This window comes from Anoplopoma fimbria, chromosome 19 (assembly GCF_027596085.1).
Source record: "Anoplopoma fimbria isolate UVic2021 breed Golden Eagle Sablefish chromosome 19, Afim_UVic_2022, whole genome shotgun sequence".
In the NCBI taxonomy this organism is placed as follows: Eukaryota; Metazoa; Chordata; class Actinopteri; order Perciformes; family Anoplopomatidae; genus Anoplopoma; species Anoplopoma fimbria.
The window spans coordinates 10,588,955-10,597,342 of NC_072467.1; positions in this window are offsets into that span (position 1 = coordinate 10,588,955).

Consider the following 8,388-nt stretch of genomic DNA (forward strand, 5'->3'; position numbering starts at 1 on the left):
GGTTGCAGGCAGCCATGAGAAATATTCTTGATTAAAATAAGACACATCCAATAAACAGGAATCTTATTTAGAATGATAAAAGTGCATAAAACTGAAATAAAAAAACAATTCTGCTGTAGCATTTAAACTTTGTATAGAATCAAAAATGTGTTCTTTGGTGAAGGTGATACAAAGCAAAAACAATATTTCGAAAAAGGAGTAAATAAAGTAGAAAGTAAGAGTCCTTCTTACACAGCAAGGCTCAGGTTTGTGAAGCGAAACCTATTCAAAGCGTCTATTTACTGTAGATGATTTACCATCACATTTTGGCCCGCATGCCTGTACCAGGGCATCAAAGCATGGCTCTCTGGTCAAGGCAAGTAGGTCAACAAACATCTTAATCCATCGAAATAAACTCGTTTAAAGGCTTTCCCATCACAGAGCCATGCCTTGTTTGTTTGCAGAATGTTTTAAAATAAAAGCTTCCTTGGTATGAATTCTAAAGGATGTCATTTTCAGTTATCGCTACACCAACACGCTTCTATGCAAAGCTGAACAAGAAATTGCGTAAATGTTGCTTAATGAAACAGATTCATTGAAAATTCATTGTCAACAGACCGGAATCAATTCTTAACATTGTCTTCTCATTTTTTTACAATATTTTATCAACATCATACAGCCCTACAGCTGCTCCTCCTAGAACCCCCTAAAGGGCCTCTGAGTGTGAAATCTGACTTAATCAAGTCAGTGGTACCCCACCTACCAGTTGTCCGGCGTTATCATAGGATGTACATTAGATATAGATACCCTGACCCCGACCACTGACTGTAGACTGGAGATTACAGGAGGTGGGCCTCTTTCCTGCTCCCATTTATCTTTCTTTCTTTCTTTCACCTCCCCATACCACTACACCCCCCCCCATCCCCCCCCACCTCCCTCCTTTCTCCCTCTCCCTCTGTAATGTCTCAGCTGTTCCCTGCAGGCAGGGCTCTCTGACTGAGTGCCTGCTCTGTTATGGGTTCATTGGGCTGGTATGTGGCAGGAATCTTTGGATCAAGGTAATTTCACACTGTTCAACTTTTTCCCAGGCTGTTAAGCTTCCTTTTACCTTTGTGCCACTCAGAGAGCGAGATAGGGAGCGACACATGTAGCCGTTAAACACACACAGTGGCTCAGCGGCTGACGCCACCGGCGGAGCCGAGGGAAAGACTTGAAAGATACGGCCTATAAATTACAGTCCAACACCTCGGTTTCCCAAAAGGATCAGATTATTGCAGGCTGATCCAGAGTGTTTGGGAGGATGGATGCACATTCATGTGTGGTGCTGTAATGAAGCTGCACGTCTGCCAGGGGAGCCACCTTGGTGGGCCCCCCTCATTTGTCTCTATCACTGATCACTAAGAACATCAGAAAGTGTGTGTGTGCGTGTGTTTTCTTTTCTTGTATATTTTAATGTGTCATATCTTTTATATTTCTCATCAGGTGTTTCTGCATCTGTACCTCAATTCTTTAAAAAGCTTTTCTCAGTGTTTATTATTAGTGACAGCAGATAGCTGAGCACCTGATGTCGTTGCAAAAGGATGAAAAACCCTCAATAATTGTTGAAATCTTGTTGTCTTCCATATACCATCTGTTACCATCTGCAGGAGTGATAAGGAAACAAGGGCAACAGTAGCACCACTCACTGCATGCATGTGTGCATGTGAGGGCTGATATATGATCAGGTGTTCACTATATTTGGTGTTTGGATCTATTTTTTGTGAATTTAGTTATTTTGGGAACTATATGGTTAACTTTAATGTTTGCGTTTCCTCGTGTTTGACACACTCAATGCAAACAGGCAGCTTTTCTTTTGTTCCTTATTGGGAGCGGTATGTGAATCATAGATTAAATTATTTGTATGAACGGCTTGACTTGTCGGGTTATTCTGCAGCTCAATCCCTCTGCATGCAGTTCACTGTGCAGCTATGTTCCTCACATCATTCAGCGTCCCTTTGCGTAGCTGTAATAACAGTTTTTAATAAATTATGTGTGACGGTATTCTGATTGGTGCGGCTATTCAAGTGCCGGTAAGCTTTTTTGATAAACCCATGGCGTGAGATCTCTTTGACCTCAAGTTCAGCGTGTTTTAGTCTGAGCTTGTTGTGATTCCAGGTGGAAGTCTTCAGGATGTTGATCCTCCCAAAGCACCAAGAGACACAATTTTCAAACAATCTGGAGAGTTTTTTTGCTCAAAAATGTAGTTATTGTCTTGACGTACACTACCTCTCCCTAGAAGTCCTTGCATTCTGCACCAAGGACTCTCCGCTGGATTAACAATGCCTTTGTTGTTGGTGTGCATAGTGAAAGAAGGGAGAGCAATAGGCTGGAACTGTGGTGTGGTATCAGCAAGCAGCTGTTGCATGAGTGACAAAGTCAAGGGCTAGTGATATGAACATGGGAAAATCCTGGAGGAGCAGGAGGGGAAGAGACCGCGGCAGCAGCTGAGCCACTCTGCACCGCTATGTGTGGAGCGGGGCAGCCTTCACTGTTGCTGCTATGTGGAGAAAAAAAAAAGTGTGAGAAAGCAGTTTATCCTCTCTTAGGGCAAGGAAATATTGACATTATTTAGCAGCCGGTGCTCCGAACCCAACCTCTCTATCTGGCTCATTTGGCACCAGATTTGATGACCGCATGAAAGGTTGTTGGTGGAGTTCAAAAGACAGGGTCAAGCAGGCGAGAGAGGGGAGGGATGGATGCAGGGAGGAAGGCAGGGATGAAGGAATGGTAAATGAATACCAGACGGTCGGTTCTTGTGTTACCTGAAGGTTGTTGCTATTGTCCCACAACTAGCACTCCATACCTTTATTAGTACAGTCCACTAGTCACGTGAGGTTTTTAAATAAAAATCTGCAAAGTACAATTTGGTGTGAACTTTTAGTAAAGTATAACTTCAACTTAATGTCGTACCAATTCCTTATTGGATTAATAAAGTTGTATTGTATTGTTTTGTATTATTGTCCCGTGGCATGACCTTTTCTCTCTTGGATCTCTAAAGAAACATGTGATGGGTGTCTGTCACAAAATTTGGAGACGACTAGACCATGCACTCGGGTGTTTAGCAGAACTGTAATGCGTTCGATTTTTGCACGTGCACCCAATACCTCTCACGGTGTGTTAGGGATAAACCAGGCATTTCTGGTCTTCTGTCAATTAAATGCTTTTAGCTAAATTATTAAGGATTAATATAGGTTTATCACACACATATTAACGATGTAGTTTTGAATCCTTGCTGCCATTGGAGGCATTTCAATGCCTGTTAACACCATTGCACCACCATGTAGCGGTTGCATATTGACCAGAGGCTCTGAAAGGTATTTACCTGAGTTAGATTTCCTGTTTCATCTAACAGAGATGGCTTTCATCCCTCCGCTGCATCATGCAGTCAACATCTTGTCCCAAAGACGTCAACAATTAAGACTTTGTTCTTTACTTGTTTTGCTCCCTCTTGTTTCGTTTCCAGTTAATGAGATAAGGGCATGTCTCAAAGAATTTGGGAGGACTTGTTTGCATAAAGAATTTCTGAAGGAGTCTGAGGGACGTCTGCAGGGCAAGCCCTCAGTGCCAAAAGCTGCATTATTGTAACATCAGTCATGGAGGGGGAATCAGAAAAATCCCACAGGTGGTTAGTGGAGATGTCAGAGACAAGCTTCACACCACTGCTGGAAACACTCAAACCATACAGAATATATGTATGCTCCCAACGGTGCAGGACGTTACAACTAAAGATTATTTCTTGTTTATTTTGAGAAGGTGCCATTTATCATATCAGATGATTGCTGTTCAAATATTTGTTTTTAGATTTTGAGAATCAGATAAAAAAATTCTAAACTTTTATGTCCGTTATCTGTGTCCGTGTTTTATTGATTGTCATGGTGCCGCATCTAAACAGCATTACAGCCAGTTTCAGTTGATTCTGCATGTAATTGGGTTTAGATTCATCCAGGATGCATGATTCTGATTACAGTAAAAACACGGTATGGAAACATTTAAAATGATACAAGGAAAAAGTGCAACACATACTGGTTTTGCGTTTAACGACTCAATAACTTTGTATTTCATGGATCAGTGGGATGCAGCTGAAGGCAATGAAGCATTCAAACACACAATGCGAGCAAAATGTTTTCTACATGTCTACATTTTACCAACGAGTTTGTCATGTTTCAAAATATTCGGTTGGAGAAAAGTTTTTCCAAGTGAAGTTTTGCATTAGGTCTGGTGTTTTTGTTATCATGGATGATTAAGTTTTCTCTGTATTGTTGTTGTTTGGCACTCACATCTGCAGTTACTCAACCACAGAAAAATACGTAAAAAATGGGGAAATATGGGCATGATAAACAAATTCTTTGTTACGTGTAGTGAAGTTGTGATGTGAATCACATTGTGATTGTGATAGCCGTCATGCATTGCTTGCTCAAGATCAGTTTAGTAGCACGTAGAGCATCTGAAAACTAATTTCTCGTTTTAAGTTTTGATTACATGTTATAGCGCTTGAGCTGGAGCATGTTGCTGTTGTTGGCTGTTGCTCTCTGAGATGTCTCCATGTTCCTCTGTGACCTGGCAGGAGGTGACCGGAGAGGTTTAGCTGGCGGATGAATTCCCCCAAAAAATGTTAGTTGAAGCAGAAAGAGAGAGGAGGCTGCTGGATGTTTATGTGAGGGCTGTTGTGGACATCTCACCTGCTGCTTGGTTGTTGAATGAACTGTTTAATTGTTAAACTGCTGCATTCTGTTAAAGTGTGAACACATCTATTGTGTACACATGAAGATATATTTTCGAAGATAAAATTCCAACAAATTATACACAAAATTTGTTATTTCCTCCTCTGATTTCAGCCATTGTAAACATTACTCCCTTTGTTTAGTTTAATAGCAATATACTTTGTATGTGAATAGAATCTAAACTAAACCAAAATCAAGCAGATTTGTTATCTAGAAAATTAAAAAATGAGCACACCTAAATTTTAAGCATGAAATGTTTAATTTTATTCCTACGGTTTTCCCTCAAATAATTAAATCTCTGAATTATTTTCAGTAAATAATTTAGTTCTCCAACCGTTCAAAAATACTCTAATATAGTTGGATTGTTAATACCTTTATCAAAACTCTTCCAAAAATGAACCTTAAGATGAATCATGACAAAAATATGGATAATATATACAAACAGTTTAAACAAAGATATATAAATAATTATTACAGAATTAAAACAAAAGATACTTTGATGGAATTTCACATAAATCCACCAAAGTTTCTTAATTACATCAGATTTATTTCATTTTTTTGTTTCTTTGAATGCTTAAAAGAAATGTGGTGAATAGTTAGATCAGGTCAGATTATAATAACATACTTGTTATCTTTTTATTTAATTTCACAAAGAATTGTATTTCCTGCTTGGCAGTTGCTGCATGACCTGCTGATGCAGGTGAGTTGTTTTTAGATTGTGTTTAAGGTATTTTCTTTACACATAACTGAAGAGATCTTATCTATTAGCTGCAGTTTGTGAAAGCTTTGTTTGATAAGACAATCTTCATTTGTCTATAATTGTTCATTTTAGTTTCACTTTTAAATTGATGGACATGTAGCCTGATTGTAAAACCTGAGAAACTGGCCTACATGATGATTGTTCTTTTAATATTTAGATAAGAACATATAATGTGTGTAAATATGTTACATAAAATGCACTATTTGTGCATTATGTTTTGCAATAAAGAATAATTAATTAATTAAAAAATGAATGCCCCCTCTGTTTCACATTGCTTTGAAAGTTTAGCCTGTAAGATGCCTGATGAATTCATACATAGAAAATAGACATTTCATACTTGATTGAAAAGGCAGAGCTGTTTAATTTGTCACTCGTTGTGTTTTGCTTCCCAACAAACACACTCAGACCTGCTGCTGTCATTTCACAACTGTTTCTGCTGCGATAGGAGCCTGCCAAAATCCCCTCCGACACTTATTTTGTCTCATGGGACATTTTGTCTCGGCGTCAGAGTTCCTATTTTGATGTCAGTAAAATAATAACAAAAGAATAAAACACACAGAACAACTCTCATCATCGTCAGACACCCCGGGGTGCTGTCTGCTCGTCTCTGGTCGCTGTAACGGGGATTTAAACTGAGAAAGGTGCGCTGGTGATGCGTCACTGGTCGGTCCTCACTGCAAAAAGTGACCCCTCACTCTTTAATTCGCATATTCTGATTATTAATTAAAACAACGCAAAAACAAAAATCCACGGCAGAGGTTAATAATTCGGCATGTTTTTACAAAAAAAATGATTTCGGAGATTTTCTGGAATCATCTGCTACTAAAACTAAGCATGAAGGCAGATTCTTTCATGGTGTCCAGGAAATAGCAGCATTTGATGAAGCTTCCAGGAAGTGGACTCGACTCATCTCCTCTCTGATTGATTTGATTAAACTTTTATTAGAGAAAAAAAATAACGTTCAAAACCCGAAACTGTATAAAATAATTTGACCCGACGGTTATTTCTTGCAGTGTGCAGCAACTTTTTTCAAACTTTGGTTTTTATTGACTACTGCTGCTCCCCCCCACCCCCCGTGATGAATAAAAAAAGTTTTGTGTCATAACGTTTTAATGTTTCTAAACGTTGGCGTGTGTTCCGATTTTATTCTGATATGGTAATTGAATGCTTCCGGGGACGAGTGCGCTGCTGCTGCCTGTGATCTCCCTCAGAGGAGCCGCTGGCGTCACTGTTCTGCTGCAGGAGCTGCCGGGGGAAAAAACACTTTTTGACAAGTGTGTTAATACATGTGTCTTCGTGAGTCATTTTATTAGAATCTTTGATTAAAGGGAATTAGCCTTGTTGTATATTGTTTTAGAAAAGTTCCTTAATTATATGATCAGCCTTATTGTAATATTTCATTTCATGAAAAAACACATTCAAACTTTGAATTTACTCTTTAAACAAGCTGCCATTTAACTCCTCACTATTCAATTATTTTGTCCTTTTTTTTTTTTTTTTTTTTTTTTAAAAGGAAGCAATATTTTAGGATTGAGAATGTCCAGGTGCACATTTTGCTGCTGATGGTGATGATGAATAGACCTGCTGCATATTATCAGTGATTTTTCTTTTTTTAACATTAAATTGCTGTCTTGCCTGTGACACAGCAAACGTGACCATTACTGACATCAGCCTGTGAAGAAATGTTGGAAACGATGACTCTGGGATGCGTAATTGGACAGTTTGGTGAGCTGGAGGAAGGCAGCTGCTGGTGCTGGATGAGGAGGGGGATTTGGAGCACCTGCCTCTCCATCGCAGCACCCTGCTACACAAACATTTGTTTGATTTGGCTTCTTTAAACTCCGAAGCAGTCGATTTAACCAGAAAAAGCACATATGTTAGTTTCGATTAATTCCAAATGATTTATTTCTTTTTCAAAGTAGAAACACGATTATTTAAAGTCTACACTCTTTAGGAGAGTATTTCACGGTGTGGTGCTTGAATGAACTGGAAAAACTACCGATTTTAAAAATGAATTGAATCTGTTATAGACTGTTGTAATTCCCTTTTCAACAAAAAGTCCCTGCCATTAAGGGGGCAATCATTTCGATTTTTCTTTTCTTGCATAATTCGAATTTTCATGAATGTTCTTTAATTGGGAGTCATTTTGTGAAGTGATCTCATTCTTCCTTGTTTCAAGATACAAGACACTTATTCTAGAAATGTCATCGACTACCCAGGGTGCACTGCAGAGGATATGTGTCAGTAAAGTCGCAAAGTTCCTCTCCTCCACCTTTGACGTTTAAAAGCTGAAACTGAATTATTATAAGGCTGAGTCCGAGCAAACATTCATTTATTAAACCTCAATTGTATGATACCACTTAAGGCACTCTGGTGCGCGTGCTCGTGCAGCAGCGACATCATTTAATGGGTGAGACTGATAGCTGACCACAGCAGTAGAGAGAGAGAGAGAGAGAGAGAGAGAGAGAGAGAGAGGTAAAGAAGAAGTCTGCCCAGTAACAATCACACAGCCTCGGTCGAGCGCTGAGGAACTATTGGCTATATGCAAATAGACACACAGGGAGGAGGAAACAACTTAGACTGGAAAAAAAAAAAAAAAAAACTTTAAAGAGACATTTCCCCCACTTTTCTCACAAGCATTGCTATATAGCCAACAAGCTTCGGATGGAAATTAACAACTCTAAAGCTCTGAGGACTTACAGTCCCCAGTCTTGTCCTGATGCACTGAAGTCTCGTTTCATTCAGGGCTCAGTCTTTGAAGTTGACTAAGAATAGGAGGGGGATTAACATATTTACCCATGCAGATTCCCTTTGTGACTGTATGTGAGGCTAAATCATTTGGCAGTCATTTTTTAATTATCCGCTCAATGACTTACACTCTCAGCTTCG